Below are 27,913 nucleotides of genomic sequence, written 5' to 3'. Positions count from 1 at the left end.
GAGGCAGCGGCCAGGCGCGCTGAGGCTCCGCCGCAGGCACAGCCCAGTCGCCGGGAGCCCCGGAGTCCCGGAGCCGCGGGAGCCGCCAGGACGCGCGTCTTCCCTTCGGGTTCCTGGGTTCCCAGGCTGCAGCTTCAGCTCGCTCCGTCGCGGGGCGCCGGTCGGGGGTCTTAGTGGGTTCGGCAAAGCCCGCAGCTGAAACCTGAGGGAGACGCCGGTCTCCCAGGCAACACGATACGTCGGGTCGCTGCAGGATCCTGGTTGGCAAGAGGCCTGGTGTCTGCCACGTGATCCTCCCAGAAATAGTGGGAGCCTCGGGTCGCTACCTGCGACAGCCGCGCGGTCCAAAGTCCGACTTTCCGAGGAGGTGACCCGCGACGGACCCCGGGGGAGATGGCGCAAGGTACCTCCAGGCTGGAGGGTTTGGGCTCAGAACTCCAAGGATGGGCCGAAAAGCTCGGCGGCAGCAAGACCTCGTCTCCGGAGCGGCCAAGCTGGAGCTGGAGCAGGAGTTCCGTGGTGCCGGGGCCGCGGCTGCGGGGCAGCGGCTCCTCCAGACCGAGGGCCCCGCCAGGGAAGAGACCAAAGGGATGGAGGTGTGCGGGCGGAGCAGCCGGGCGGCGAGCGTGCTGCGCTGGTTCACCACCGTGATCGTGTTTGCCGCCTTCCTGGGGCTGGTGAGAGCTGGGCTGCGACCCTCCCAGGCCCTGGCGAGCAGGTGCCTTGGCAGAGAAAGCGGCCTTCCCGGTTGGAGTCTGGGTTTTGCTCCCCCGCAAGTTGTGTGACTTTGGGGGCATTAGATATTCTGCCTGGGTCTCATAATAATTTTAAACCAGTACATTTCTACTCGTGGAGCGTTATTGTCAATTAGGAAATTAATTTTCCTAATGTGTTTTCAACTGAAGCAAACCCTCCTGGTGTCCTTGATGTGTTGGAAAAACACAAAAGGCATTGGTTGCACAGGTCTTCAGCCACTACCGTCGCTTCCGGAATTATGACACAGAGAGTGCTGTTTTGGAATTCCCTCTTCCTGGTAGTGTGACTAAATTCAGCCAACTGCTGAATTTTGCACATAGCAAATAGGCCAAAAGAAAAGTGACTCTGGATCACACAGCTAGCTGGTTGAGTGGTAGAGCCATCAACAGATCCCTTACTCTGCCTCCAGATTCTTTAAAGTTTTTCTTGGAGCAAAGTGCAAGTCTAGAAGCATGTTTGCCAAACTCCTGGACTGCTCCTCAGTTCACTATTTGTGGCAACCTCCCATCTGATAACACAATAATTGTGATCCTGGGGAGTTGGGAGAGTCCAATGAGGAGAGTCACTTCTGGTCACTTAGCATCTCCAAGACTCAGCCATGATTGTTTCTTAGAGTGGGAGATAGGACCAGAGAGAAAGAAAGAAATCTCTGCAGTTGTTTGGTAAGCCCTCACTTTGTGCCAGATCTTGTTGTAAATCCTTTGAAGGCATGAAGTAATATTTAGCGCCAGCATTCTGACTTTTCTCCTTTCAGGAGGTGCTTGCTGTGCCACCTATACTCACCCTGGTCCTTAGTCTTGGCCTGCTGCTGCTCAGACAAAGGGCATACCCTGGATAGGGAGCAGAGCAGTTCAAGTAAAGTCAATTGTTTTTGAAATATTGTTGAATTAGAAACATTTTTTTCTTAAAGGCATCAAGGAATTTCCTCTAACAGACAACTGTGACCTCTAGTTCTTGTTAACACCTATAAAAAAGAAAAGTCAGATAAGTCAATTTTAGCAGTTTCTTTGCAGAAAGAAATGATTAAGGAACCAGGCACCACCTAAAGTAGTAAAGATTCAAAAAGCTCCACCCAGGAAGATGGGCAGACAGCATCAATAGACACAAGAAGAAAGTGACATAAAGAAATAGCTTGAATGGTTACAGCTCATTTGCTGCTGGTGCACATTTCTGAGCAATCTGCAGCATGTGATGGGCCAGTTGCTTGGCTGCTAAGCAAATTGTGTCAAGAATATACTCTCGGGTGCTGTATGCTGACTTTAAAGGTATGTTGAGGTTCCCCGCATACACAGACAGCGTTAGGCCAAATTTAATTCAACAGTTCCATTCTTTTGGAGATTGAAACCTTGAGCACTTTCTATCACCAACATAATTGGCAGATTTGGCATAATATGAAATTCACAATGTACAATGACAAATGAGTTGGAATATTCTTTAGGCCTTCTTTTTTTATTGCCAGTTTGATGCATAAGAAAGGATAGCTGCATAAAAACATTTGACTCTTGGGGGGTAGAACCCATCAAGGACACTTATGATGCCTACCAGCAGGACACTACCAAGAAACTAAAGTACAAAGGTCTCCATAAACCGAACAGATCAAAATCAAACAATGCAAGATTCATGCAACCAAGAGTTCAACAGCACTGGAGTTCAGTTGTTCATGGTCTCTGGGACATGATAGCAATTAGGGAGCATAGTTGGATGTTAGCCTGGTAACTCCTCATAGCAACCTGAAGTCCCACTAAACCTGGAGATGAGAGAAACGTGGAATAGCCAGGCTTACCATCAAATATCCAGATTGCCTACGAGCCAACTATTAGTGGCTACCATGGAAAAACCACGTATTCCTTTTTCTGAGTTGTTCACTTAATGTATACACTGGCAGTGCATAGAGAAACAGCTTTATCATCACCCATCTTTTTTGTTTTTCTTTTGTTTTTGAACTGTGGTTTGAACCCAGGGCTTTATGCATGCTAAGCAAACACTGTTCTAACTGAGCAACACCCCCAGCTGATCAGCCATCTTTTAAATTTCTCTTTCTGTAACAACAAAATCAAGGGAATGTTAAACACAGCATTGTTTGGTTTAGCACTATAAACAAGCCCCATCCACGGGCACAAAGGAGATCTGAAACTGAATTTTGTTCTCCTAAGTGTTTTGTTGAGCATAAATATTCTCAGCACCCAATCAGAGAACAACTTCTACTGTTCTAATTCCCTGAGAAGTCTGATTGGCTAGAATATCCTAAACTTCCCCCGATTAATGTGTTAGCTTCTAATTCCATACCATTAGCACTTTATTTGTGTCAAGAGTGAACACCCAAAATCCTGTTTAAAACTTTTGTATCTTCAGTGTTGGTATGAATTTTATATCGATTCTTTTGATCTCTGATTATGGGAGGTATGGGAACTTTTAGGGAAAGCTCTTCAGAAGGCAGGAATGAGCCAGGCATAATAGCAAGATTTGAACCAGGGCAAATGCAAAACCAGGCAAATTCTCCAGTCTCTTGGAGGCTGAAAAGAGTGTCACCTAGTGGCCATCAAGTAGCAATCTGTGGAATTCATCACCCTTAAGTCTGCAAAGTTGTGAACAAGTCCAGTCGGAAACATTGTGTGTGTGTGTGTGATCCCTTTATAGCATGCTGTGAGGGAACGTAACCTTGTTTATTAGAAAGAGATGTTCCTGGATTTAATGTGACATCATACTAGTATTTGTAGCTGCACAGGACTTTTGTTCACAAAACCTGGAAGCACAGTACACTTTGGCAGACATCACTTGTAGCTTTCACCCACATAGGTTCTTCCTGGTTCTTTCATATGTATAATTTTGCAGACATCACCCAGATAGGTTTTCTATAAATGGTAGAGTTTAGGTCATTAATTGGAAATGTCAGAGTACTATTTCAAGCAAGTGTGGGAAAGCAAGGAGCAGTGACGTGTAGAAACTCAAGGAGCACTTCCACTCTTCCTTTGAAGTTTTAAGGTGAATCACTGGGAATGTGAAGCAGCATTGGAGTAGTGGAATTGCTTCCTATTTGGGGGCATTAGCCCACAAGTCCAATAATTGCTCTGACTTTTTGCTAGAGCATTAGCCTTTGCTAAAGCTATCTGCAGATTTTGGCCACATGTAATTTTCTGTAAGCAAAGGGAAGGGATTAGTCTAGCAGGTAATAAAGGGATAAAGGAAAAAAGATAAGCCTTTCAGCATGGTAGAGAAGTCTGGATCCCTGATCTTGGGAAAGCTGTCCATATCTAGGATGCCCTCTGCTTTTGGGGGAAACCTCCCTGATCAGTTTTACTTTAAGGTCCCCGACATGTGTCAGTATCAGGAGTCTGGAGGGGCCCACTAAGTGGAGAAATGTAGATTCAAGACTAAATGTTCTGATATTTTGTTTTAGAGAAAAAATAGACATGACCTTTCCAGCAGAGTCAAGGGTAGTCATTTTCTGGTGTTATTTTTAAAACACCCATTCTCCAGTTTCTAGATTATAAAATGTCTGGCTGTCATCAATTAGTGGAACAAGAAGGGCTTTTTATTGTTTTTTTCCTGGTGGAAAGTATGCTTTGCAAAAATGCATTAAAGCTTTTCTTTGTGTTTGTCTCTGTGTCTTCTATTCTGTAACATTGGTCTATGTATCTGTCTTTATGCCAGTACCATGAAGTTTTTGTTACTACAGCTTTGTAGTATAATTTGAGGTTGGTTGTTGAGGTACTTCCAACAGTGGTTTTTTTGCAGGGGTGCTTAGAATTGCTTTGGCTATTTTTTTTCTTTTTTAGTTGTAGTGGACACATACTTTATTTTATTTATTAATTTCAATGTGGTGCTGAGGATTGAACCCAGGGCCTCACATGCTAGGCAAGCGCTTTACCACTAAAGTGCAACCCCAGTCCCTCCTTTGGCTACTTTGGATCTTTTATTTTTCCAAATGAATTTTAGAATTGTTTTTTCTAGTATTATGAAGAATCTCATTGGTGTTTTGATGGGAATTGTGTTGAATATGTATATTGCTTTTTATACTATGGCCATTTTAACTATATGAACAATGTTAAGTTTGCCTATCCATGAACATGGGAGATTTTTCAATATTCCAGTGTTTTCTTCAATTCCTTTCTTCAGTGTTCTGTAGTTTTCATTGTAGAGGTCTTTCACCTCCTTTCTTAGATTTATACCTAGAAAAAATTTTTTGGGGGGTGAGGCCTTTGTGAAAGGGATTATTTTCTAATTTATTTCATAGCAGATTCTGTATTGGTGTATAGGAAAGCTGCTGATTTTGTATATTCATTTTACAACCTATTACTTTGATGAACATGTTTATTAGCTCTAGCAGTCTTCTGGTGCAGCTTTTTGGATATTTGAAGTATAAGAGTATATCATCTGCAGTGATAATTTGACTTCTTCATTTTCATTTTATCCCTTTTATTTTCTTCTCTTTCCTAATTTCTCTGGCTGGCATTTCTAGTATTGTATTGAATAGGAGTGGTGAGAGCAGACATCCTTATATGTTGTATCCCTGTTCTTGTTTATTCTAAGAATTTAAAAATTTCTCCTATCCTTCAAATCTCATTTGAAGAACATCATCATTCAAAAAGTGTAGTTCAATCTCCATGTGTTCATGTAGTTTGTGTAGCATTTTTTTTGTGATGATTTCTAATTTCATTTTGTTTTGATCTAAGCAATTATTAATTTACTTTGTATTTGTTAAAAGTGGCTTTGTGACCTAAATTATGGTCTATTTTGGAGAAGGTTCTAGGGACAGCTGAAAAGAAAGTGAATTTGGCTGCTGTTGGATGAAATATTCTGCAGATATCTGTTAAGTTCATTTGATTTATTTTTTAGGTCTGAAGAGTGTTTAGTGAGTTTATGTCTGGATGACCTATTGGTGAGAGAAATGTGTTGAAATCACCCAATATTATTGTACCGGAGTCTGTGATATGAGAGAAGCTACTCCTGCTTGCTTTGGGGCTCTATTGGCATGGTATACCAATTTCTATACTTTTTCCACTTGTGGTTGTCTTTGGTTGTAAGGTGAGTTTCCTGCAAGCAGCATATAGTCAGAACTTGTTTTTTCATCCATTCTATCAGTGTATGTCTTGTAATTGGAAAGTTGAAACCATTTACATTCAGTGTTACATAGAAGATATTTAGGGATTCCTGCCATTTTGATTTATTTCTAATATTTATTTTTTTCCCCATTTCTCCTTTGCTTAGATACTCTCAAGTGATATTTGTCCATTAATGTGTTTTGGAGTTTGTTTTTGATTTCTTCTGTGTGTAGTATTTCTATAAGTAGTGCTGGCTTAGTAGTCATGAATTCTTTTAGTTGTGCTTGTTCTGGAAGGGTTTTGTTTCTTTGTTGATTCTGAAGAATAGGTCTGCCAGATACAGTAATCTTGGTTAACAGTTATTTTCTTTTGGGGCTTGGGACACATCATTCCAACATCTCCTGAATTTTAGAGTTTATATCAAAAAAATCACAAGTAATTTTGATTGGTTTGCCTCTAAACTTGACCCTACATTTTATTCTTGAGGTTTTTAAAATTCTATCCTTGTCCTATGTGCTAGGCATTTTAATTATAATATGCTATGGAGAGGTTCTTTTTCTTTTTTCATTTTCTTCCTTTCTTTTTCTTGTTCTTTTTTTATTTTTTTCTTGGACTGAAAATTGAATCCAGGGTACTTTACCACTGAGCTACACTCACAATCCTTTTTATTTTTTATTTTGAGACAAGGTTTCACTATGTTGCCAAGGCTGGTGTCACACTTATGAACCTCCCGCCTCAGTCCCTTGAGTTGCTGGGATTTCAGGCATATACTACCATGTGTGGCCAGGTTCTTTTTAAACCTTTTTTATTTGAGGTTCTGAATGCATTCTGTATCTTACTCTCCATCTCATTCTCAAGACTTGAAAAGTTAATTTCCTTAAAGTGGTTATCCATGCCACTAACCTTCATCTGACAGTGTTCTTTGATTCCAATTATTCTTAACCTTGTTCTTTTGGTGCTGTCCCAGAAATCTTGTATATTCTGGTCATGATTACACATCTTCTTTTCTTTAATACTGTCTGAATGTTCAAATGGTAACCCCTTGTCTTCCAGCTCTGAGATTCTCTTTTATGCATGCTCTACCCTATTAGAGAGACTTTTAACTGAACATTTTATTTGTTTTATTGTGTCTTTCATTTCCAAGATTTATATTTGGTTGTTCTTCAATATCTTTCTCTACCTCTTTATTGAATTTCTCATTCATGTCTTGAACTAACTTCCTAAATTCATTGAGTTATTTTTCCATGTTCTCTTTGGAATTCATTGATCATTTTAATAATCATTCTTTAGAATTCTTTTTGAAAATACTTACATCTTGATTATTTACATAGAACATTGGTCCAATAACATAAAAACAGAGAAACACCATCTGGGCACTTATCCCTTTCAAAGTTCAGAGATAAAAGGATTAACCTTTTTTCCCATTATTTTCTGTAGATGAGTCTTTGATCACACTGAAATCATCAGCCAATTAAATTCTGGCATTTTCCCAAGATGCTGTGTGAAAAGGCTGCTGAAAGCCACTACTGTAAAGTAATATAAGGACTCTCTCATTCACCAATTCTGGCACACTTCTGAAATATTCCCAAACATTTTCATTTTTATTTCTGTCCAAGAGGCTGGGTACTAGGGATAGGATATAAGCACAAGTACATATAAGCATCAAGATTACTGCCAACAAGCTCTGAAAATTGAAAATGAAAGGCATAGTGAATCTTTTGAATTTATTTATTTACTTTTTTGTACGAGGGATTGAACCCAGGGGCACTTAATCACTGAGCCATATCCCTAGCCCTTTTTCATATTTTATTTAGAGACAGGTTCTCACTGAGTTGTTTAGGGCCTTCATAAGTTGCTGAACCTGGCTTTGAAATTGTACTCCTCCTGTCTCAGCCTCCCAAGATGCTGGGATTACAGGTGTGCACTACTGTGCCTGAATTCTTTTGAATTCTCTATATAATATTTTGTCCACTTTGATACTTTTGGACTCAGTTGCTGATGAATTATGATCTTTAGGAAGTGTTATGTTAACTTGCTTTTTCATATTTCTTCTATTCCTGTGTTGGGTTTTGTGCATCTGTTGGGATGGATTTCTCTTTTACTCTTTTGTGTGGGCACAGCCTTCTCTTGGAAGGTATTCTGGGATAGCATATTGTTGCTAATTTTTCAATATATTTTTAAGTGGGCTTTATAGTGTAGTTCCCCTGTTAGTTCTTTGGTGATGGTGTATATAGTGTCAGATCTTGAGGATCCCATTTTCCCTGTAAGTCTCACAAGAGTGGGATTCTGCTTGTAGATCTAGCAATTTCTTTGCGTATAGCAGCAATATGTGGGGTACACCTTCCAAGGTTGCTCCTCTTCACAACTCTGGATTCTAAAGGGACTTGGGAGTGATCTAGGTTGAGACCTCTCATAGTTATGGTGTCCACAGAATTTGTTAATTGTTTCTGTTATTGCTGTAGGAGTGGATATCCATGACTGAGACCTGAGGGCCCCCCTAGTCATTCCTGCTGTGGACTGGTTGTTGGTTTGAGTTTTTTGTCTCCCCAGTTCTTTGCATTCAAAGTTTCTTTGAAGTTTGAATATGGTTAGTTCATGTGTGGAGTAACGTGTGTTGTCTCTTGGCTGGGATTGGAGTGTAGCTCAGCCACAGAGTCTTTAACCTATAAACTCATAGTGTCCAGTAGATTCCCATACCCCATAGAAAGGGGGGATGCAAACAACTATCAACAGCAACAAATAATATGGCATTAAACAAATACCTGGTGCCTACTATGATATCTAAAACATCAATCACCACAAAAATAGGAAATTTCTGATGGGGTCAGAAATTGTCAATAGCAGCAACAATAAATGGCCATGAACTAGACCTGGTATTAAAGTAAACAGGAGATATGAGCTGTGCCATCCACAGTACTAATAATTGCAACACCATGAATGGGGGAACAGGAAGTTAATAAACCAAATAGTTCCCAAAGATGGTAAAACAACTGTTTATTAAGAGGGAAGAAAATTTGATACACAGGTAAAAGAAAGTGTGGAATATTCAAAATGTGAACAGAGAGAAAGGAGAAGATCTGTAGCAAGTGATAGTTGTCAAGAAGGAGGGGAAATAAGAACCAAAATAAATAGAGAGAATAAGAGAATTTAGCTATAAGAGGGAAAAGAAAGAGAAACAAGAAAAAGAAATCCCAAAATAAATGAAACCTCCAATCCTCAAAAAAGCAAAACAGGAAATATAAAAAACAATTTTAAAATGATGAAAAGTAGGGAAAACTAATTAATTTTGTATATGTATCCATCAGACAATCAGTACAGCAGTTACACCAAAGAGAGAAGAAAGAGAGAGAGAGAGAGAGAGAATTCTTAATGAAAAATGAAAACTGTCTCTACTAGAGTGATCAAAAGTGTTGACAACTTGGATAATCATTGCCTATGTCAGACTGCCCTTCTTTCCATTTTTTCTTGGGCTATATATACCTTAGGGAAAGTACTGAAGTTTGTTAAATCTTTCCTCTTTTTCTGTTACTTACTGAGCTGCTGGCTTGAGTGACCTGGAACGGAAGCTGGTTGAAATAGCTCTCAGCTTCCTGTCTCACCAGTAGAAGTTAAGGCAGAGTAGGAAGTACTGTTCATTGGAGTTTTGTCTGGATAGAACAAATTCATGTGCTTCCAGGGTAAAGCTGCTACAGACTTCTAAATGTGAAGATGCAACAGCTGGGGTTAAGCTCTAATCAGGTCTTTGGGACTTTGTCAAGTGACTTCTGCTTTGGAGAGATTAGATCAACATACCTGTAAGGCCAGGCAGATGCTGGGCATCTGGATTTCAAGAGTTTACTGAGAATTCTACTTGTATAGGGGAGCCCATGAATATGACCTTTCCAGGTTCAGTTTCCAAGTGTAATCCCCGAGTATAATCATGGCAGCCTATTCAATTTTCAGTCCTCCTAGGCTGATCACATGAATCCCCAGACATGAAGGCCAAGCCAGATACACTCCTTTTCTTATCTATGACTTGAAACAAAAACCCTACTCCTCAAAAAACTTGAACGTCCATGGGTACAATTTTCTCTGCCAGGTGCATGTTCTGCTAGGTATACCATAAGCCACATGGTAGGTGGTTTCTGGGGCAGTATGGCAATATTGGCTTTGAGCTCCTGGGCTCCTACAGCAGCATGGTCTCTTCAGGATGGTTTCCCAGCTCATCCCTCTGCTTCCAGATGAGAAACACAGAGCACTTTTCAAACACCATCTCACTGTGCATCTTATGGTTCAGTTAAGTTCAGACTGCTCTTCTGTTCTATAGGTTTTTCTGTGCCATATTTGTCTCTTGTATTTCTCTTTCTGTTTGCGTTATCCCTCCCTTCTGTGGTGAACCAGTGCTATTGCCGCTGCTACTACTGGCTTGGCTCCAATGTACTTTTTCTTGTCCTTTGTTCAATGCACCCAAAGCTTTAGACTCCTGAGAGTCGCTGACTGTACAAGATTGAATTTCAGTGAATTCCTTCTTTTGACCCACCTCACTGAAAAGCAGCACTCCCACTGAGATATGGAGCAACTGGAAATGCAGCCTTCCTTCAACCACTGTCTTGAATCTCCTCCAGAGTACAGAGCTTTTAATCATGGACTGTAAAGACTCAACAAGGACAAGGCAGCTATCAATCACTCCATGACTACACACTGAGCAATGGATTTATATCCATGTAAATTCCAACTTTTGTTTCTCCAGATCAGGTGTATAGTACTGCTTATTAATTTGGTTATGATAGGTAATTGAATTCGAGTCATTCTTAATGGACTTCATTCAAACTGTATGTCTTCACAATTTTAGCATTTACTGAGTTAACACAAAAATCTGCCAAGTCATTTCCTTAGTATTCAATTAATTCTAACTGTGCTCAATATTGGATTAAACATTAGCTTGATGTTTATGAGTCATTTGATTTCTTCATTTCAGTTCTGAGATTCTTACCCAGTGTAATAAAATGATCTTAAAGTTATCAGAAATCTGTACTAGAGTACTTTCCATGAATGTCCTTGAACACAAAACTAAAAATGACTACGGAAAGATTTTTCTTTTGCCTTTTACAAGAAATCTTATAATGAAGTGATCTTTAATTCAATTAATCTTTTAGATGATTCTGTTTAGCAATTGAAGAATGCATCAAATTAATTTTGTGGTTTTGAATCCTTACTTTCTAATACGTTTCTCAAGCAGAGATTTTCATCTATGTGAGAAAATCCCTACTATGACCACTATATTCTAAGCTGTCCTTAGTAAGGTTAAACTATTTTTCAGAAAATAAGTTCTGAGCCCATGATTTTGAAAATAGTTAGTGGATGTCCCATGAAGTGGATTTCCAAACTCCTGGAGTCTCAGATCCTTAGATTTGGAGAAACCCATTTTCAAAAAGTACCTCTTCAACTATATACAGCCCAGTTAATTTTTGGATCTAATGTGATCTTGTTACTAGTCAGCTAAATGTTCTTTTGCTCAACTCAGATAGAAATCATGAATGGGCAAAGTGGAGCTCCCTTAGTGTTAGTAGCTCTCGGTTTCCAACATTAGTAATTCTCCTTGCTGCTGTCCTGGCAGTAGAAGCCAGCACCTAGTGGGAGCTCTATGAAACTCCTCTAGCAGTCAGAACTAGTTGCTCTCTGTTGCACTCTGCCACTGTCCACCATTTCCTGACTTCTAGCATTTTCAGTCCCATCTCCTGCTCCTTTGAGGGCCGGGAACCTTGGGTGTTACCAACTCTTAGTGTATCCGGTTCAGTCTGCTTTACTTGAGAAAGATATCATGCATAAGCAAGATTGAAAAAAAAATAAAATAAACACCCAAAAGAAGTTCTATTAGGACTAGTGCTACAGCATAAGGGAAGGTTGCTTATGTAGGGAAAAAAGGCATGATCATGCATTCTGCAGTGTCCTGCTGGCTAACTCCAGACTTTTTGTTTGGCCTTGGGTAGGGAAAGAGCTCTTCATTGACCTGATTGGGGACTGCTAAAGAGGATGTAGAGGGGTAGAGTCAACCAGAGAGGCTGTGGGACTATGTCATGTTGGATGACCCTGCAACCAAAGACAAAGCTCCCACTCAGCCCTGAGGTGTCTGGGGAAGCTAGGGCTATCAAAGATGGAAGAGAGAAAAATTCAAAGTACTCCCTGGGAAGCTCTGGGCCCATTTCTTCTGTCTCATTCCCTCCTGAGAGATTTTATCCTCCTTAATCTTTTTATAAATATATATATATATATATATATATATATATATATATATATATATATATATGGTTTTTTTTAAAGTTGTCTATGGACCTTTACTTTATTACATGCATGCTGAGAATTGAACCCAGTGCCTTACTCACATATGCTAAGCAAGTGCTCTGCTACTGAGCCACAACCCCAGCCCCTATCCTCCATAATCTTAAGGAATCACAAGTGAAGTTCTCTGTCTTTTGTAATTTCTTCCTGCTGACCAGAGGCATTGACCCTGTGGTTTCCCAGAAGTATAAAAATCTGTCATTCACTGCTCTACTGATTTGTAGGGACCTGACTTTTCTCCCAAGGGCACTGGTTGGAAGCGTTGTGTTGTAATCATCTTGACATGGACCTACTATAGCCTAAAGAAGAAGTCGGATGTTTAATCTTAGAGTAAGAAGTATCATGTAAATTGTACGGTGGAGGCACAGAAAGGAAACAGCCTGGCTGAAGCCAAATGAAGATATCCATGCTTCTTTTTCACCATTGGGCTACTATTAAACAGCATAGGCATTTAATAGATTTCTAGACCCAAAGAATTTAATGTTAGCATTTTTGCTCACATCACAATGCAGTCATGTTCTCGGGCCATTGATCCTACCTCAAGTTGTACTGTTCCCACAAATGGATGATTTGATCTTGATTGCTAATCTCCTCAGAGGATAAACTGCATGGCAGGTCTGGGAGTACACTGGAATTATTCCTGTGAACTGCCTATCTAGCTGAACCCAAGATCAAGTGCTCTTCCTGGCCTGAGAGTGAAAAGTCATGCCCCTCTCGTCACTTACCACAAGTTTTGAATTACATGAACACCTAGATTATGTTGATGGTGCGAGAGCCCTACCTGCTTCTATGTTGGTGATGGGAGATTGTGGACAGGGGCTACCTCTTTAGTCCTTTCTCTAACCATTTATTTTTGAGACACTGCCCAAACATTTAATTGCAGCCAGAAGATATGGGAAGGGCCAATAAGATATGCCAATAAGGCAAAGAGGCAAACAAAGTTCAAGGAAAAGGGCAGTCGTATGAACTAAGTGTAGGCATGGATATTGGGAGCTTTCTGGTGTTACAACAGCTGGTGAAATGCCCAGAGCCCCTTCTCAGGTCCAGGCTAGCTCTCTCTACTTTGTTTTACCACCAAGTACTCCGTTCTTTGGGGATACATTTCTCTCCCCAAAATGACCCATGGAATGGAAGGGCTGAAAAAGACTAATATATCTATGATCTGTTAACTAAGACCACTGAATAAGATCATGAGAGGATATGATGGCAAAACTTGCTGTTCCTGCTAAACTATCAAAATAAGAGCCACCTTGTTCATCCTATAGGCTCAGAAACAGGTAGACAAGCCTCAATTTAATAGTCTCTCTTTTTGTGTCCCTCCTCCAGACTGATGTTCTTTAGGGCTTTGCCCTATTCCACCTGTCCCTTAACTGCTTTTGCTATCTTCCTATAAACAGAACTCAAGTCTCTGTTATTTAAAAAAAAAAAAATCTTCTCAGCTGTTTCCTGCATCTCAAGTTTTAGAATGAATAACTTAAAGCTGCTACCGCCCCCCCTTGTCCACTCATTTTGTAATCTCATGCCATCTGAGTTTCTTCACATTTTTATTTAAATATCTCACACCAAATTGAGTTGAGAGTCTCTATGCCTTTTGATATGCTACTAATTTTCATATTAAAAGTCTCCTCTTTTAGATTTTAAAACATGCCCCCAATCTTTTAGCATCTGCGCCTTTTGGTCACCTCTTATTTATTGATTGTATGTCTTCCCTTTGTCCCCTACATACAGGTAGTTTTTGAAGTTTGCCCCTAGCCTTCTGTCATTCTCATGTGCCTCCTTCAGAACAGTCTACTGTCAACCCTAACTACACTCTGTTTATCCCAATAGAGTTGTACAGCTTACTTTTTCCTCAATCACATAAAACCAAAACTAATTTTACTCACTTTTTAGAACAGAACTACTATTTTCCCATTTGCAAATTTTTAAAATCTTTTTTTATTTTAATTTATTTTTATTGTAAACAAAAAATTTTTTAAATCTTAACTCTACATATAAACAACTGCAAAGTCACACAAATTTTCCACCTGCAATTCTCTTTACATTCACCTTTGTTTCCATTTTTGTTAACCTAAAAGTTAGTTCAGGACCCTGAATTTTCTGGCTTAATTTTTCTAAATTGGCCTTACCTTAATCCTTGTCATTTTCATCTTTCACAATTTCACTACATACATCTATAACTTAGAGACTTTTGCCTGGCGGGGCCTTAGAAACATATGGGGTGTTTCTGAAACAATAACCAAGGCCTAGTCCCAGAGTTTCAAATGGACTGGGGAAGTGGGGGTCTAGGCAGGGACTCTTATTCATTCTAGCACTGGTGTCTTATATACTCAGGTTATCATCACATACCGTACAATTTAGGCTAAGAAACAGCGTTAGCCAAATTAGAACTGTTAATTTTTTAAACATACACCTAGTTTGCTTACATCACTTTGCTTAGCTAGTTTTTGTTCTTTTCCTATGCCACTTATTTTTTGTTGTAGACAACCATTAACCCATTCTGTTTTAACAAAATTTAATTTAATTTATTACTAATTAACCTAAAATTGCTTAATCTTCATGTCTCCTAATCTTTCCACCCAACTTCTAGCCAAGTATTATTTGTACTTTATTTTTATAACTAGATCATGACTTTAGGCAAGTAACCTCTCTGAATCTGAATTTCTCATCCCTAAAATAAGAAGGTTGGGTTACATGACCTCTACATTTTTGTTTACATGAAACTTAGAATTTTATTTAAATAAGCTATCTTACTGTTGGTGAATGATGCTTTCAGCATACCTTATCTAAATACCCAGTTTAAAACAATTTTAATTCTCTGATAGTTTTTACAATTAGATTATTGCTGTATCAAACAACCCAAGGAAAGTGATCACAAACACCAAAAGATAAGACCACTGTCTTTTCCTTTTAATTGTCCATGTATGATTGTTTTTTGACTTTTTTCCCATAAAAATACATCTGTTTTAGGTTACACTTACCTGCCAGCTGTTCAAGACCATGTAGCAGAGTTCAAGAGTCCTATATCCACTAAAAATCAACATTTGTCCTTCTACTTTTAAGGCCAGTTCAGGCTGCCTGGGGGTTATTTGAAGATCTTATGAGAAGCCTCTTGATTCTTATAGTTCTTTCCTTACATCAGTTGTGTCATCTGCCAGGATGGGCCAGGACCTAACTGACAATGTGACTTTCCTTGGAAGCACTGGGTATACTACACTCTCCAATGACTCTCCTCTTGCCGAATGTGCATCTATAGGATTCTAGTCTCTGGGATTCTCACAATTGTTCTGAATGGGAGTTTGGCTGTCTCACTGGAGTTTCAGGGCCCTTTTAGAGGGGTCTTTTCATCCATCCACTGGATCCTACTAACCTTGGAGAGTAAGGACCAAAATTCTGGCTGTCCCTTTAGTCCTTTTATCTTCCTTGGTTTTAGCTTCTAAGTCTTGGTTGTTGAATATTCAGAATGCCTGTTCTACCAACCTGTAGTCCACTGTTAAGTTTGATCCTATCTTTCCTGTAGGTGATTGTTAACACCCAATACTTTAAAATAATCCCAATTTCCAACTGAAAATAACCAACTTATCTACAAAAATGTCCAATTTTATCAGAAATCTGCATCTAAGAGTAATTGCTGGTGACCTTCCATGACCCTGATTATAAACGCTTTAGAGAAGAGTCAAAACTGTAGATGACAAAGGACTTAGTACAGCCCTGGTGAGAATTTTGACAAGTAAATTTCAGCAACTTGACAAGACAATTTAGTTACTTCAATTGTATTTAGCAATTTAGGATAAAAATTATGACTGACAGCATTATGCCATTATTAGATTTTTGTTGGATTAAAATCTGTAAATAATTTTCCTTGTTATTGCCTGCTTAATCACATATGCAGTTTTTTAATGAGATCAACTCTTTACAAACCTCTTGTGACTTGTTTAGACCCTCTACATTTTGCTTAAGTCTTTTGATTTTGCCCTCATCGTTTTTTTTAACAATCTTATCCTTTCTCATGTAAAATCGTTTCTCATTCACATGCATTGCCTTTTCTTTTTGACCTTTGTAATAAAAAATATAACCCCAATACCTATAACTTAATATCTCTTTTTAAAATTTACTTCTTTCTTATTGCTCTGTTTTTTCAAGTATTGATAATAATCCTTAAAAAATTCCATATTACTTTTTCCAAATAAGTTAAAATAGACCTTTTTCCAGTTTCCTCTTCCAAATACAGCTGAAGTTACTCTTTTTGTATTCTTCACATGTAGGATTATGCATGCCAATTAGAATTTTAACACATTTAGCAGACCCAAATGTATTGTCTTTTTTACAAATTTTAAGAAGCCCAGAGTACTTTGCATTTATTTTTACCAGTTGATATTTCAGCATTTTGACTTACTTAAGAATGAGCCAGATGTTTTATATCTATCACTTATATTTATAAATATTTTCCCATTTATATTTACCTAATTGATCCAGTTTTTAAGAATTTTTAAAAATATGTGTTTTAGATATTGATAGACCTTTATTTTATTCTTTTATTTATATGTGATGCTGAGAATCAAACCCAATGCCTCATACATGCCACACAAGCACTCTACCACTGAGCCACAACCCCAGCCCCTCCATTTTTAATAATTGTGAATTTTGAAGCCTTAAATGAAGCTGTCTAGCCTTTACTGAACCATTTTTATAGAATGTGGATGTTATGCAGTTTTTACTTAATCAAGAGCTTTGTAGTTTTTTTTTTTTTTTTTCTCCAATGAGCGGCCAGGGATTTGAACCGCGGTCCTTGCGCATGCTAGGCGAGCGCTCTCCAAAAGGAGTTATTTCTTCAACTCCAATCAAGAGCTCTGTAAGGTTAAATACATAGATACTTGGTCAATCAAAAGATATAGTTGCCAATATTAAATACATCGTATCTACCCACTCTTTCTCCAAGTTACATGAATCTTGGAAAGTGTTTGGGTTCATTTTTCTTTTGACAAATAAGCACTTATTTATTTCTAAGTCAACTTGGTACCATATAAACAATACAATATACAAATATGCACATGTAGACATACAATATATACCTGCACATAAAACGATTTAGAATTAGGCAGAAAACAGAGATTTATGACCCCTATAACCTGAAATATCAGGTGAACATCATTACCTAGGTAAACTGATGTGATGCTGATGTTTCCTTGGACTCCTCAAGTCAGCTGGCAATCTTCCTTAGGCTTCTGCTTGAGGTAGGGTGCTGCCCAGCTGGCCCTCCTAGAGGAAGTCAGGGCCATCCTTCTTCCAATGTTCTTACTTCCAACAATATGTGTTTTACACAGGTGTCATGGCTCTTGTTTTGTATATTTTGTGTTACCCTGAGGTAGTGGTTACTTTAGGACAAGCTGTGTTCTTTTCTGTACTTTCCTATCCTTTCTGTCTTCCTCTATCCAGGTCAAAAATGGCATCTGGGGTCCTGACTCAAATGTTTATGACTTCCTTCAAGTTTGGGGTCAGTAGGTCTAGGGTTCTTGAAGACTAAGTCACACAGACCCAACAGGAGTTGCTCAGGCTAGGCTCCTGGCACAGTTTCATAAAAACCCAAATGTAGGACATTTCTCCTCATTTTTCTTTCCTTTTCCAGAATGGACAATTGTTTGCAGCACTGTTACCAAAAGACCCAACAAGAACAAGTTAGAGGAGAAAAGGTTTATTGTGGCTCATAGTCTTAGAGGTTTAGTTCATGGCTGGCCAACTCCTTAGCTCTGGCCTTGTGGTGAGGCAGAACATCATGGTTGAAGGGTATGGTGGAAAATAGCTGCTTGATTCATGACATCCAGGAAGCATAGGGAGAACTCTGCACACCAGAGACAAAATATAAACCCCAAAGGCATGCCCCAGTGACCTACTTCCTCAAACCACATCCTACCTGCCTACAGTTACCACCCAGTTAATCCATTCAGTGGATTGATCCACTGGTTAGGTTACAGCTCTCACAATCTAATCATTTCACCTCTGAACATTCTTGCATCATCTCACACTTGAGCTTTTGATGTTATAAGAATGATGTTATAAATCATAGATCCATTCTCTGGCCAATACTCTTGATCTTATAGTTTGCATTGAGGCAAGGTTTTATGGCAAAAAAAGTCTCTTTTTATTAAGTCTCTCAGACTTAAATTAACCCCAGTTAGTAGACACCTGAGGGTTGAGTGTTTTGGAACACCTGGAGTGTTTCCCTTCTCTTCCCCTTTATTAATAGGCAGAAAATGTCTCACAGGAGAACAAAAGAAGAGGAGGAAGATGGAAATTTCAGGGTTTTCAAGAGCAAATTTCTTGGTATACATAGATGAAATATCAGATCCTCACAGGTAGAGAGACAAGAGAGTTATGGGTGCTCACTAAACAGGGTGTATACCAGATTCAGAGTTCCAGAAAACAAACAAAGGTGACCAATTCAGAGTGCAAAACAAAGAACATTGCAGTGATACAACTAGTCTGTAATCCAAGAGAGAGCTTTTGAAACCATTCCAGCCACAGAGTGTGCTGGGTGATCAAGTCAGGGCCAGCACAGATTTCTGCAGTGTGACAAAGGGGATGACAGAAAGACTAAATAATAGAGGATATGGACATGGTGGAGGGGTTGCATCCTTCACATGAAGAGGATGGGGAGGCTCACACAGCTGGAGATGGCAGGACAGTATGCAGCAGTTGTGGCTGACTCTGCAGCAATGATTCAGGTGACCACTTGTCATCCACAGACAGATCTGTGCTGGCCTTCACACTTGTCAGTCATCTTTTTCTGTGCCCTCTAAAGGGGAAGGTCTCTTCAAAGGTCACCAAGATGTTACCAGTCAGCCAAGGGTTCTTTTGCCCAATTCAGATAGAAATCATGAATAGGCAAAGTGAAGCTTCCTTAGTGTTAGCAACTCTCCTGGCTGCTCTCCTGGCAGTAGGAACCAGCAGCTAGTGGGAGCTCTCTGGAACTCTTCAGCAGTCAGAGCTACTGGCTCTCTGTTGCACTCTGTCACTCTTCACCATTCCCTGACTGCTAGCTGCCCTTAGTATTTTTAGCCCCATCTCTTGGCTCCTTTCAGAAAGTCCTAGGAAGTTGTTTCACCATGTTCAGTCACCCAGACACTCAGAGGTTGCAGTAGCTGTGATTCCAGAGGACCTGGCTATTGCTTGAAGTCAAAACATATAATGGAGCTCACATTAAATAGGCAACTCACGTGAGACCTCAGTTCCTCAGATCAGACCTCAGATCAAGCATAAGGTGATTGATTCAATCAACCAATGAATTTTTTTTACTTTTAAATCCTTATATTAGTGCAGGAATTCATTTTAGAGAATGGATATTGCTAAAGTAGGATAACTGGTCACTGGACTTCTACTTTGGATTCTCATCTGACACCATTTTCTTAAAGGAAGAAATTTAGACCTATTAAATTTAGCAGTTTACTTGAGCAAAGAACAATTCATGCACTGAGGAGCACCTTGAACCAATTAAGTTTAAGAAAACTCCACTCAGCAATGTAGGCAGGCAATACTTATGGACAAAAAGAGGAAGTTACATCAGAAATAGCATAATTATTTGCAGCTTAGCATTTATCTTATTTGGACACATTTAAACATTGTGCAATGTGTGATCAGTCATTTATTTAAAAAAATACACTCTCAGGTTAATGTTTGTTGACGAAAGTCAGGTTATACTTGTTACTGTTTTAGTCTGCTTTTGCATCACTGTGACCAAAATACCTGACAAGAACAACTTAGAGAGGGAAAAGTTTCTTTGATGCTCACTGTTTCAGTGCCCATAGATGGCTCACTCCATTGCTCTGGGCCCGAAGTGAGGCAGCACAAACCTGGGGCAATTATCCACCAGAGGAAAGCTACTCAGCTCATGGCAGGGTCAGGAAGACAGAAAAAGTGGGGAAGGGGCCACAGGGAAGATGCAGCCTTCCAGGCCACTTCTCCAATGATCCAGTTCCTCCAGCTGTGCCTCACGTGCTTAGTTACCATCTAGTTAGTCCATTCAAAGTAGGTTGGGCTGATTAGGTTACAGCTCTTACAACTGAATTCTTTCACCTCTGAACATTCCAGCATTAACAGAAGCCTCTGGGGGACACCTCACATTCAAACCATAATAGTTACATATAAAGACAGTTTTAGGACAAATTTAACTTTTCATGATACAATTGTCTTTGGAAAAATTTTATTGTTAAAGTCATTCTATACATAGGTATGTAAAAGTTTCTAAGCCTTACAAATTGCACTGATGACTGGGGATTTCCTTGAAGAAAAATGCAGATTTAGAAATGTTTACATTGCTTCCCTCTGGAATATTGTGGAACTCAGTCAAATGACTCTATATGTGCCAGGAATGTTGCTGTTCTAACAACATCAAAAATGAGAATATTTTGATAATTTGAATTTTAACATCTAAATTCTCACATTAGTGTGTCCAGTATATTTTAAAATATAGAAACCAATTTCAAGAATAGACTTAATGGTATTTTTTGTTAATTTTTCCCCCCATGTTGGGGATCAAACCAAGGGCATCTTGCATGCTAGGCAAAGCATCTACTACTGAATTCATCCCCAGCTTCTTATTAACTTTTAGAACTTTTAAGGTGTTATTCAAATAGGAAACAATGTAACAAAAGTGTCAAGAATTTTAGAATTTGTTAAAAATTTAGTTTTTCAAAGAGGACATATGTAGGAGTCAATGGCTCTAGTAGTGTTAGTATTGTCATTGTACATTTTTTTCCTTGCCATGTGATTGAAGTAATTCTCTGTATTGCATTTGTTTCTCACTTGCCACTTTAAATTAGACATAAATTATTTTGTTTGTAAAGAAGAGCTATTTGTCTTTATAAATTTCAGGGAACAACTATTGCTATACTGGGACCCACGTTCCAAGATTTGGCAAGAAATGTGAACCGAAACATCAGCAGTCTTTCTGAAATATTTGTGGGTCGTGCTTTTGGATATTTGAGTGGCTCTGTGCTTGGTGGCATTCTTTTTGACAGTATGAATCACTTTTTACTTTTGGGTAAGTAGACACTAATTTTCACTTCTTGGTGATTTTCAAAGAGTTTAGAACTTGTCTTTAAAAATGAAAACAGTAGCGTGCAGAGAGCTTGCAACTGAAATGGGTGGTGTTCAGGTGTCCTCCGTGGAAGCTGGGTTTTCGGGGTCCTGCCCTCACCTTGGCAGTTCAGGGGAGTCTGCTGGGCCCTCAGCTGTGTGTGTGCTTAGACTTCCCGACCTTCCCTATAATTTAGGCATCACTCCAGGGTCACACAACGACTGTCCCAAAGACTCTGCTCATCAGGGTGTAGGGCAGATCTCCTGGGGCCACAGGGATCAGAATGATCCCTGGAATCTGCCCAGGCTCTGTGGAGGCTGGGTTGAAAGTGAAGGGGCGGGGGATGGTGAGTGCACCGAGGTAGGCCACATTTTTGTCCCTGCTGCCCCATGTCATGATGACCCCAGACTGCTCTACCTGACCCTAGAAATAGATGGCAAACCTTTTACACACTCTGTTTTGAATAAATTAGCATGTTTAAAGAAAATTTAGATTGATATGATTGAAGAAAGAACATAATCTATTATTGCTCGTGAATAATATCTCTTATTTCAAAAATAGATTGAAAGAATATATGAAAATATATTATTATATTCATATTTATTCACATATATATGAATTGATAGTTTAATACAACAAAGCGAGTAATTGTGGAATCTTTCTTTGGCTGTAAAAGCATAGATGCAAGCTCTAAAATGAAATGTACCCAGGTTTTCAGTGAAGAGAAACCCATAGTGTATATGTACATGTGTGTGCATATGTATATTTTACATGTTATATATATATATATTTATAGATATAATTTTTATTTAGGTCCAAGTTATCGAATCCAAGGCCTTGCACATGCTACCACTGAACTATATGCCCGTCCAACAATATAAATCTTTTATTTCCCTCCCATTCCTCAAGTTATACTACACTCTTATGCCAATTGCATTTTCTTTTTGACTTTTTAATTTATTACCTCATCTAGAAGTCCCTTCTGTTTCTTAAATGAGAAACATTTAATGAAAGAATTTCCGCCTCTTTTGTTATCAAATGTTTCTTTGTAATATAATTTATAGTTTAGTTGTTTATAGTACTAGAATTATATTCATGTTGCAGTAATTTATCTTTTTGTAATTTATCTTTTATAGTTCATAAAGGTTATAAAATTTTGAAATGACAAAAGCATTTATAAGAGCAGCAACTCTTAGCTTCTCAAGATTACTCAGTTCTAATTTGACCTTATTTTTCATTTTTAGAAGTGTTATGGTGTTCACTTGACCCATGACTCTTCATGAACACTGTTTTTTTTAAGCTGACTTTACCACCTTTCTCCTCAGGGGTGTCACTGGTCACCACCACAGTGGGTCTTTATCTTATTCCTTTTTGCAAGAAAGCAGTGTTGCTGATTGTCGTGATGTCTGTCATTGGTGTTTCATTTGGTATTCTGGATACAGGTGAGTGAACCCTTCATGTCAACTCTGGGATCACAACACTACTGCTAGGAAAAGAAGGGTGGGGGATTGTAAAGCATCACTTGCAATGCCCTTGAAATGAATGAACTTTTGGCGTCACCAAGTAAGAACCTTCCTGCTAGCAGCTACTCTTCTTACCAGTTAGGGAACCAATTTCTTAGCAGCCAACCTGGGAGCTTAAGTTCTTAAAATGATTCTGTTCTTTGAGAGATTGTTGATTTACAGCATCCAAACAGGTAAGGATCCCCTCCTGTAGCTAATTACTGTACATGTGTGTAGACTTTCATTTGGGGATAGAATTGTATCATTGCAGAGTAAGAGGAATTGATGCTTCAACATGATAAAGCAAGGGAGTGTGGAACGGTTCCTAGTCTGTGAAAGCATAGTAGCAACCTCTAATCTAAAATGTACCCTGGTTTTTGAATGAAGAGAAACTCATGCTGTATACTAACTTCTACTTTTTTTTCCTGTTCTTTCTCTCTCAAAAGTCCCTATTGCCCTACAGCCCTATTTCTTCATACGTTATCAGGTCTTTGAAAAGCTACTAAAAAACAGGACTGATATTTGTTTAGCACCGAATCCAACCTTCCGTGCCTCCCTTCCCTCCTGTGATATTACTTGATAGATTGTATTTTCTTCTTTAATATTTGGTTGTAAAATGACAGATGGAATTATGTATTTATTTTAAAATATCTAATTTTTTAAAAAAGCCAGACTGTAATGCTTCTGTCCTTTCACCTTTTAGGTGTAGAGACAGGGAAAGTGGAAGGTGTTCTTGTTCCCTATAATAGGTATACAAAGACCTGGAATATTAAGGTTCCTGGAAGTGATTTTCATCTGTTTTATACAGAAATAAAGTATGTTCCAAAATAACTATCAGTTGCAAGTATAGACAGCTTTGATAATTTGACCACTATCAGATATAAAAATTTAGATAGTATACCAGGCACGGTGGTGCACATCTGTAATCCCAGCAGCTCCAGAGGTTGAGGCAGGAAGATCATAAGTTCATAGCTAGACTCAGCAACTTAGCAAGACCCTAAGTAACTTAGTGAGACCCTGCCTTAAAATAAAATAATTAAAAATGCTGGGGATGTGGTTCAGTGGTTAGGCACCCCTAGGTTCAATGCCTGGTACCCCCACTAATTTACCTAGTAGAAATATATTTTAAATATTTACAATAAATAGGTCTATAAACATTACTCAAGGATGGTGTTAGCGCTGTTTTATAAAAAGCTTTTGTGAAAGTGTCTGGCTCTTGGAGGTAGTTCTTGTAGAATTCCATATATAAGATGTTGTAAGGCATAGCTCTCTGGTGGCCGTGGGTTAAAGAGTTCCTTAATCAGAAAATTGACTCACTTGCAATGTTTGATAACTTAAAACATAATGCTTATGCCAGGTGATACAAACTCAGTCTTGTTTTCATAGTCATAAATTTTTTATTTTACTAAGTTTAATATAAATCATTTCTCTATCTTTCATTGGCAGGTGGTAATGTCCTCATCTTGGATATTTGGGGGGATGAAGGAGCCCCACACATGCAGGCCTTACACTTCAGTTTCGCCTTGGGTGCCTTTCTGGCTCCACTTCTGGCTAAATTGGCCTTGGGTACCACAGTGTCTACTGAAAACCACACAGAGCCTGACTTTCAGCCTCCAGCCACCAATGGATCATCTGAAGCTGACTCGGCCTCTCTGTTTGGATTGCCTGATGACATGAATCTCCTGTGGGCTTACGCTTTTACCGGCACTTATATCTTCATAGTGTCTGTCTTCCTGTTTGCTCTGTTTTTCAAGAAAAGCTCAAGGCAGGAAAAATCAAAAGCATCTGCTCAGGGATATAGAAGAGCTGAATATCACAAGAGCCTTCTCTGCCTCCTTTTCCTGTTCTTCTTTTTTTATGTTGGAGCAGAGGTAACATATGGCTCTTATGTTTTCTCCTTTGCCACCACCCATGCCGGCATGGAAGAACGAGAAGCAGCTGGGTTGAACTCCATCTTCTGGGGGACCTTTGCAGCCTGCAGGGGCCTGGCAGTCTTCTTTGCTACCTGTCTACAGCCTGGCACCATGATTGTGTTGAGCAACATTGGCAGCCTGGCTTCATCTTTGTTTCTGGTGCTTTTCAACAAGAGTCCACTTTGTCTCTGGATTGCCACTTCAGTGTATGGGGCCTCAATGGCAGCTATGTTTCCCAGTGGTATTTCCTGGATTGAGCAGTACACGACCATAAATGGGAAATCTGCTGCATTTATTCTAATTGGTGGTGCGCTGGGACAAATGGCTACTCCTGCAATAGTAGGTGTGGTTCAAGGACAATATCCAGATTTGCCAATAGTTCTGTACTCCTGTTTGGTATCAGCAATATTCACTGTTGTTTTATTTCCTGTGATGTATAAATTAGCTACCTTTCCTCTAGATCACCAGTGAAAGGAAGACATCAAGAGTAAGAAACAGAAAGCTTTGCTTTCTAGTCCCAGGATATGAAGAAGAGAATGATGGGGAGGGGAGAAAAATGGAATGAAATGGATTTTGAAGTGGTTGAAATGAATGATACAATAAGGCATATTATCATAGAGATATCTGGAAATATTTTGATGGAATCCATAGCTGATGTCTCCAACCAGTTACTGTCAGATGCACTGAGGTTTTTCTTTTTTTCAAAGCCAAATGTCAGTCTAAGATTTGAAAAAAAGGGAGAATATGAACCCAGAAAAGGAAAAAATAATCATTCATGATGAACACAAAAGAAAATCCTAAAGAAAGTCTGTTTCTCACAGATGTTGTCTTCTCCAAATTAATAAAATTTATTTTAACATAAACTGTATTTTAAAATCTAGAAACTCCTTAAATACAAAAAGATAATGCTCTAAGGCCATTTTCACAGCTTTTTTTGTTGCTTGCTTTAAATACCATACAACCAAATTAACGGACATTTGACCAAATATCAGATGCACCAATGTTTGGATCTTCTCCAGTTATACTAGTGATTCTCCTCTGAATCATCTCATCAGAACCAGGATAAAAGGGACTAACACCTAGAGAAAATAGATTACTTGCTGACTTCATTGAATTATCTCCATTTCCAAAGAGACCAGTCAGAAGACACCATAAACCTATATCCAGCATGCTTTGGGGATCAGTTTCCAGGTTCATTTAATAACAAATGCTAAAAAAAAGTTTTTGAGATGTTCTGCTATTCTGAATCTTCTATAAACTATCAACTGGTCTCACACACATGTGAGATTATGTTGTGCAAGTAGTGCTAGGTATGAGTCTGATTAAGTAATATTTTATGGTTTCCAATTTTCAGACCATGTAAAGAAGTGATTGGTCTTTAAGAACTGAAGTAGTGTTTTAATAGAGCAAAACCAAAGGTGAGGATTGGATTTTTTAAGGAAATTATTGGGCATCCATACTCTGCCTGAATGTTGGGGAGAGAGTACTTTCATGAAAGAAAGTCTTTAGAAAGAGACATTTTTAAAAATTTACTTTACTTATAGGGTTGAACCAAAGAATATTTAATGACTCACTGTTTTTTTTTAAACAAATAAAAAAAGCCACTCACACATACACAACACACATAAGGATGCAACAGATCTGGATTCAAGACTTGTTTCTGATTTCTGACTCTAAACTGAGGTACTTAATGAAGGTCTCATTTATGACATCTCCTGATCCATGATTCTAGAAATGTAAATCATATAATTTCCAAATTGAAAATCAATACCTTTCATGGTTTGTGCAAAACATTTCCTAGATTAAAAATAAGTGCCAGTCCCTTCTTCATTTCAACTGAGACGTGAAACAAAAATGATAAATAGCATTAAACATATGCTGATTATGATTATGTGCCAGTTTAATGTACATAATTTCCTGTAGTATACATTTCATTGATCCTAAGATATGCCTTTCCCCCATACTTTAATTACCCTGAAATGAGTACATTTTTTATGATCAGTGATCATTAAATATTGTGCCAGGTTAATTAACAGCTTTTCCCCATATGCCTATATGAAATAATGCTACATTTACCATCAGTGTCTTAGATTCAGTGGAACATCAGAAATCCTTGAATTAAAAGAAATGATATTCTTTTTGTAGACATTTAAAGAAGACAAAGTTATTTATATATGCTAATTTTTCTCTAGTTAGGTTCAGGTGGAATTTGGAGATACTATGTTCTGATTGTAGAAGTTCTTACAGAGTGACTACATTGGTATTGGAGCTGTAAAACCAGGTGTTTTGAGGCCTTATCTGACCTCAGAAATTGGTATGGGTTTTCCCGTTTTAAGATTTCATCCTGTTTTTGAGTGGTAATTATGACATAAGCACAGGCTGCAAGTTCAATTTACAGTGGAGCACAGTCTTTTCTAGAGATTAGAATATTTGTGTCACCCATCCAGGGTTCCTCCTTCCTACATTTGAAATACCTGGGAAACCAAAGTAAAGGCAAGAAAGTGGTTTGGTGACCTGGTGTTAGGGCTGAGAGAGGGAACTTCATCTGAGTAAAGCTTATCCTTTGATGTGGCTATCCTTTGATAAATGACTAGACTTGATGAGTGATTTTGTTTCCTTCTCCCAAAGTTTTATCCTAAATGACCTCTAATTTCTACCTGATGGTAGCATGTTTGCTTTCTCTTATATGATTTCTATAAATTTGCCTTTGAAAAAAATTACTTTGTTTTGTTGTAAGTGATAAACACAAGTTTCTTGTGCACAGCCCTTCACATCACATGCCCAACACAACTGGTTCATGGTAATAGACAAATAACTTGGAAGAGAGTTGGTAGAGAAATTAACAAGAGCCTGTTTCTCTTTTTATACACTACTTTTCTTTAGCTACAATTTGGAAATGACCTCTGCTCCCTTTGCTGCTTCTCCTCAGGCCTAGACAGTGTCAGGTGTTCTGCTATTGGGGGCTCCTTACTGCAGAGATTCTACTCTCAGCTTCTACTGTTAGAGGGCAGAAGATAGAACAGAGGGAAGGAAACATGGTAATGAGAACTGGCATAAAATTTGGAATGTACACTGGAAAATTCACAAGGATTCCACAATCCAAAATGGGAAGCCCATTGTGTAATCAGGTTTATTTTACTATGACATATAAATACCTGAGACAGTCCTCTTACGAAAAGGTTGATTTGGGCTCACAGTTTTGGAGTTTCCAGTCTACAGTTGCTTGGCTCCATTGCTTTTGGATCTGCACCAATGGGACACATATACAAAGCCAGGAGCGTGGGATGGAATGAAATTGCTCACCTCATGCCC

The 27,913-nt window shown here is 38.8% G+C and overlaps 1 pseudogene; it reads left to right on the top strand.

The window, feature by feature from the left end:
• The first annotated feature begins 443 nt into the window (after positions 1-443).
• On the top strand, positions 444-27,536 carry LOC124989215 (sodium-dependent glucose transporter 1B-like; annotated as a pseudogene).
• The last annotated feature ends 377 nt before the right edge of the window (positions 27,537-27,913 follow it).

Source organism: Sciurus carolinensis, chromosome 7 (genome assembly GCF_902686445.1).
Source record: "Sciurus carolinensis chromosome 7, mSciCar1.2, whole genome shotgun sequence".
NCBI lineage: Eukaryota > Metazoa > Chordata > Mammalia > Rodentia > Sciuridae > Sciurus > Sciurus carolinensis.
The sequence above is the reverse complement of the archived record's forward strand: the minus strand, read 5'-3'. Positions and strand labels throughout refer to the sequence as shown.